Raw genomic sequence first — 6521 nt, 5'->3', positions numbered from 1 at the left:
TAGTGGAAGAATATGTGCACACAGCAGGGTCCAAATTAATTAAAGGTTCCACTATGGAATTGAAGAAAAAGTAGTCTACTCACCAAGTGGGCCCCAGAAGTGGATTTCTGCACTATCTATCATAGTTTACTCATTTTTTGTAAACCTAGGCTACTAGTTTAGTATTTAAACAACTTTTAGAGATTTATTTTGGATCTCATCATGACATTTTAGATCTGAATTTTGTACTCTTTGACGGCATGAGTCTCTAAACCCCATTGTTGGGGGTGAGGAGCTCTGCTGTGTCTCGATGAATTAATGCAAGTATTTCTGTTTTCCATTCAAACATGCGTGTTCCTATCTAAGATATCCATTCACGCCTAACTGTGGAGAAGGTGATGATCAGTGACACTCATCACCTTCCTCAATCCATGAACGTGTGTCTGACAATCACCTCCGTTCTACATCAGATTGAATGAATATCTCTTAGATTCCTTAATCAGAATCTCTGTGGTATAAGCTAGATTGATGGCGGCATTCATGAGAATCCGGAAAGTCTAAACCTTGTCTGTGGTATTCCGAGTAGGATTCTGGGATTGGATGACTGTGACGAACTTCAAACTCGCGAGTGCTGGGCATAGTGACAGACGCAAAAGGATAGTAAATCCTATTCCGGTACAACTAAGAACCTGCAGATGATTAGCCGTGCAGTGACAGCGCACCTGGACCCTTTTCACTGGAAGGATGGATGGTAGCCATTGACAACGGTGATCCACCTACACACAGCTTGCCATAGAAGGACGTGCATGCGTGAATCAGAAGACAGAGGAAAGCAGAGATTCAGAAGACAAAGCATCTCCAAAACTCCAACATATTCTCCATTACTGCATAACAAGTAACCTTTAACACATACTCTCTTGTTTATTCGCAATTCAACTGATAAATAAAATTGATTTCCTAACTAAGAATTGCAAGATAACCATAGATTACTTCAAACCAACAATCTCCGTAGGATTCGACCCTTACTCACGTAAGGTATTACTTGGATGACCCAGTGCACTTGCTGGTTAGTGGTACGAGTTGTGAAAAGTGTGATTCACAATTTGTGCACCAATGGGTTATTTAGAGATCGACACGGACGCGTGAGGTACGCTTACGCGTGGGTTGGTGGGCGCGTTTCGCACAGTGTTCACACAACTCTCGGGGAAATGGCTTGGAAGTGGGAATTTTGAATCCACGCGTACGCGTGCATGACGCGTGCGCGTGGATGGTTGAACATACTTGGGAACGCGTACGCGTGGATGGTGCTCTATTTTTCAAAATTTTTTCATGTTCTTGCACCAAACCAAGCATTCCAAACCTCCAAACAGCTACCAAAACATCATAAATCCTTATTTAACCTACTAGACTCCCAAATAAACTCAACTAAGCAATCAAAACAAGGAATTACACCTATTTTACCAATATTTACAAAAAAGGAAAAAGGGAAAGATGTTACCATGGTGGGGTGTCTCCCACCTAGCACTTTTGTTTATTGTCCTTAAGTTAGACTTATGGGGAGCTCCTCATCAAGGTAGCTTGTGCTTAAATCCATCCTTGAACATCCACCAATGCTTGGACTTCCATTGTGCTTCATTATTCAAAGTTAATAACTCCAAGCTTTGATGGAGTTCTTCACAAACCATAAGCTCCCAAAGTTGATCCACACCTTGTAATCTGAGATCCCATACTTTGTTTTCATACCCGTCTTCAATTTGATCACTTTGATTCTGTTTGGGTGGTGGAGAAGACGAATTCTCATGAAGAGACTAAACTACCCTCCTAGACCCATTCAATTGAGCACCACACCAATCCATGCTCCTCAATTTCGAGCTTCCGACCATAATGAGCCTAGACTTACAACGCCAACCACTAAACATCCTCCTCTTGCGCTTAATTCCACAAAGCGCCCTAAGTTGGCCATCTGTTTCAAGCAAACTAAATTCAAGTGGGATAATAAAGCTAAGAGTTGGGAGTTTTACCCACTCAAATGAAGGATTAAATGGCAACATAGGTGGAGGAGTTTCCAACGGTCTTGATAAAGCACGCTCCACTCCCGTCCATCCCCTTCTAGAGGCGTCCACCACTTGGCAAGGTTCTTTAAGCTCTACCTCTTGCCAAGCTTCCTCAAGTTCACATTCTTCTTCACCAAATTCTTCTATCTCTTCCCCATCACTCAAATCATAAATAGGAGGTTTAGTAAAGTCTACCTCATCATCAATTCCAAGCATAGTGGGGAAGGATTCTTCAAACTCAAAAGGATCATATGTTGATGCGGAATCATCATAGATAGGAGGGTCTATTACTTGGGACACTTCTTCCAATTTTTCAATCACATTGTGCCTTGGAGGTTGTGCACTCTCCTGCTCAACATCAACTTCAGACTCCATAGAAGAAGGCTCTTCAATTTGTGATTCCTCTATGTACTCAACATATCATAAGGCGCCAACCACTACTTCCTCTTGTTCAATAATCTCTACATCCTCCTCTTGTTGTACTTCTTGCTTTGACTTCTCTTCCTCACCTTGGAGTTCCAAATTCACTCCCTCGCTAAGCTCTTTGGGTGCTTCTCCACATTCAACAATGGGAGTGCCTTGATCGCATAGGCTTAGGCGGGATGAGACCATGTTGCTAACGGCTTCCACTATGATAGCCATCTTGGCTTCTAGCTCCTTAAACACTTCTTCATGATTTATACACCTAGCTAGAAGTTCTTGTTGCTCTCGCATTAGGTCTTCCGATAAAGGTGGTGGTGGAAGAGAGGGTTCATTGTTGGAGGGGGAGGTACTATAGTTGGAAGGTGGTTCATATTGGTGAAAGTCTTGAGGTGGTGTGTATGAAATTTGTGGTTCTTGGGAGTATTGGTGTTGGAATGGTGGTGGCTCTAGATATGATTCATATGGTGGTTGGTATGATGGATATGGGTTAGGATTATATGGAGGTGGATGGTGGTATGAGGCTTGTGAGTATGGTTGTTGAGGGCTATGTTGAGGGAGGGATTCATATGTATGTGGTGTTTGTGGTTGAAATTAACAATAAGGGTCATCACATACATTAGATTGGTATGCATTAGGATTAGGATTATACCCATAAGAATCCGAAGAGTAGTCATGTTGGGGTGGCGCTTGAACGGCTTGGATGGAATAAAATGCCTTTTGGTCTTTGCGCATCTCTGTGAGGAGAATAGTCATGTCCCCAAGCACTCTTGTCAAACTTGATTCGGAAGGAGGTTGTTGCCAAGAAGGTTGTCCATAAGCTTGGGGCTCCTCCCACCTTTGATCTCCAAATCCTTGATGCACATCCTCATTGAAGCTTCCATTTCCTACAACATAGTTTGAACCACACTCATAGCCAAAGTGATGAGAATTCATAGTGAAAGCGGAAATAAAACAAAAACTAATAAGACTAATAAAAACTAGCCCCTAAAGCAAACAAAACCAAACAAAGAAACATATTCACATATATACAATAGCCAATAACATAGCACCATTGCAATTTCCCGGCAACGACGCCATTTTGATGTTGAAAAAATTGTCATGTCGGTCTAGAATTTCTCTCATAGAAATAAGAAATTCGTTGTAAGCATAGCTCCAAACCAACAAACAATTCTCTCATAAAAAATTTTAGTTGTCACAAGTACAAACCCCAATAAGAATTAACTAAAGTATTGAAATCTCGGGTCATCTCACAAGAAATTGCAATGAAGTGGTCAATTATTGGCTATGAAGATGCAAGGGGTTTGATTGATAAGAGGGCAAGAAATTAAATGGGCAAGAATTTAAATGACAAGAAGAGTAAATCAAGCAAGTGACTAAAGAAAGCTAGTAATAAAGAGAGAGACATTCATGGAAAGGATTGAGATCATAGGCTTTCCATCCTAGTCACTAATAACAATAATTAACAAGAATTCATCTTATTTCATCATCCCTAACAATGGAAGAAGGTATAACGTTATCTTCACAAGAGGAAAAGTCAAACAAGACTAGCTAATCTCAATCCAAAGGTCCTAATCAACTCACTAATTAAATTGGCAAGAGGTTAGAGGCAATGGAAATCATATTAACTAACAACTCTAGATCACCAACATGAATTGGGTATTCATGACTCAAGATTACCTAATTACTCTTTCCAAGCCAAGAATGCTCAAAATCTACTCTAACATCCAACCAAACATTTTGTCAAACACTTGGAAGGCATAAAAGGAAAGCATAGTAAAAGTGCAAGAAATATAAATCTACCAACTACCAATTGCAAGGAAAGTGAAATTCACAACTCAAATTAACAATAAAAGAACATCAAACATCAAATTTCATTAAATGTAAACCAAATCCAACTTGAGAATTCATAAACATGAAAGAAGCATAAAAGTAAAATTAACAAAAGAACCAAGAAGAATTGAAGTATTATAACAAGGAATTGTAGAGGAAAAAAGATGAAATCAAGTAATCAAATCTAGATCCAAGAGAATTTAACCTAATCCTAACCTAATTCTAGAGCGAAGAGGGAGCTTCTCTCTCTAGAAAACTAACTAAAGGCTCATCATGACTAACTAAGTGCTCCCCATTTGCTCAATCTTCAATTCTTCATTAAATACCCTCAGAAACGAGTTGGAATTGGGCCTAGGCAGCTGGTGCACGAAATGTGAATCACACTTTTCACAACTCGTACCACTAACCAGCAAGTGCACTGGGTCGTCCAAGTAATACCTTACGTGAGTAAGGGTCGAATCCCATGGAGATTGTTGGTTTTAAGCAATCTATGGTTATTTTGCAATTCTTAGTCAGGAAGTCAATTATATTTATCAGTTGAATTGCGAATGAACAAGAGAGCATGGGTTAAAGGTTACTTGTTATGCAGTAATGGAGAATATGTTGGAGTTTTGGAGATGCTTTGTCTTCTGAACCTCTGCTTTCCTCTGTCCTCTGGTTCACGCACGCACGTCCTTCTATGGCAAGCTGTGTGTGTTTGAATGGAAAACAGAAATACTTGCATTAATTCATCGAGACACAGCAGAGCTCCTCACCCCCAACAATGGAGTTTAGAGACTCATGCCGTCAAAGAGTGCAAAGTTTAGATCTAAAAATGTCATGAGATATAAAATAAGTCTCTAAAAGTTGTTTAAATACTAAACTAGTAGCCTAGGTTTACAAAAAGTGAGTAGACTATGACAGATGGTGCAGAGATCCACTTTTGGGGCCCACTTGATGTGTGCTGGGGCTGAGACTTAAGCAATTTACGTGCATAAGGCCATTTTGGGCGTTCAACGCTAGGTTTGGATCCATTTCTGGCGTTGAACTCCAACTTTTAATCCTTTTCTGGCGTTGGACGCCAGAATTGGGCAGAGAACTGGCGTTGAACGCCAGTTTACGTCGTCTATCCTTGAGCAAAGTATAGACTATTATATATTGTTGAAAAGCTCTGGATATCTACTTTCCATCTCAATTGGAAGCAAGCCATTTCGAGTTCTGTAGCTCCAGAAAATCCACTTTGAGTGTAGGGAGGTCAAAATCCAACAGCATCAGCAGTCCTTTATCAGCCTGAATCAGATTTTTGCTCAGCTCCCTCAATTTCAGCCAGAAAAATACCTGAAATTACGAGAAAAATAAACTATGGCTTAATTGGAGATAAAATCAAAATAGATACTAATTACTACTATATGACTCCTAAGGTGAACTTCCATAACGACACTATCACAGAGTTAAAGCAGAAATTGGAATTTAACAACCTTTGTTCTGGGAAATGGGTGTTCCTCTTATCCGTGGGGTGCTTGATTCTTCAAGAGAAAACTTCTGGCGCTTCAATTCCCTTAAGTCACGCCCTTGCTCCTCTTGTTCTTTAAATATATAGGTCAGCATTTGACTGTGTTCCTTCTATTCTTTTATTATTTGCTCCATAGCTTCCCGGATCTTGGTGACAGACGTCTCAAGATACTCCCAGTATTCAGATTGAGGGATTTCTGGGAGAAATTCCTGTGTTTTCTTCTTGGTAGGATCCTCCTGTGCTTGTTGTTTTTCCATTGATGCTTTGGTGATTGGTTTCTCAACTGAGATATACTCAGTTATTCCCATTCTTACTCCGGCGTCCTTGCAGAGCAGAGAAATCACGCTTGGATAAGCCAACCTGGCCTCTTTAGAATTTTTGTTAGCAATTTTGTAGAATTCAGCTGAGATCAACTGATGAACCTCCACTTCCTTTCCCATCATGATGCAATGGATCATCACTGCTCTTTTAACTGTGACTTTAGAACGGTTGCTAGTAGGCAACAGAGAATGCCCAATGAAGTCCAGCCATCCTCTGGCGACTGGTTTGAGATCCTCTCTCTTGAGTTGATTTGGGACACCCTTTGTGTTGGTGGTCTACCTGGCTCTAGGGATACATATGTCCTCTAGAATCTTATCTAGGCCCTTGTCTATTCTCATCATTCTCCTGTTGAAGGAGTCTGGATCATCTTTCAGCTGAGGTAGCTTTAAGATCTCTCTGATCTTATCAGGGATGGTATGAAT

This window comes from Arachis ipaensis, chromosome B10 (genome assembly GCF_000816755.2).
Source record: "Arachis ipaensis cultivar K30076 chromosome B10, Araip1.1, whole genome shotgun sequence".
NCBI lineage: Eukaryota > Viridiplantae > Streptophyta > Magnoliopsida > Fabales > Fabaceae > Arachis > Arachis ipaensis.
The sequence above is the reverse complement of the archived record's forward strand: the minus strand, read 5'-3'. Positions refer to the sequence as shown.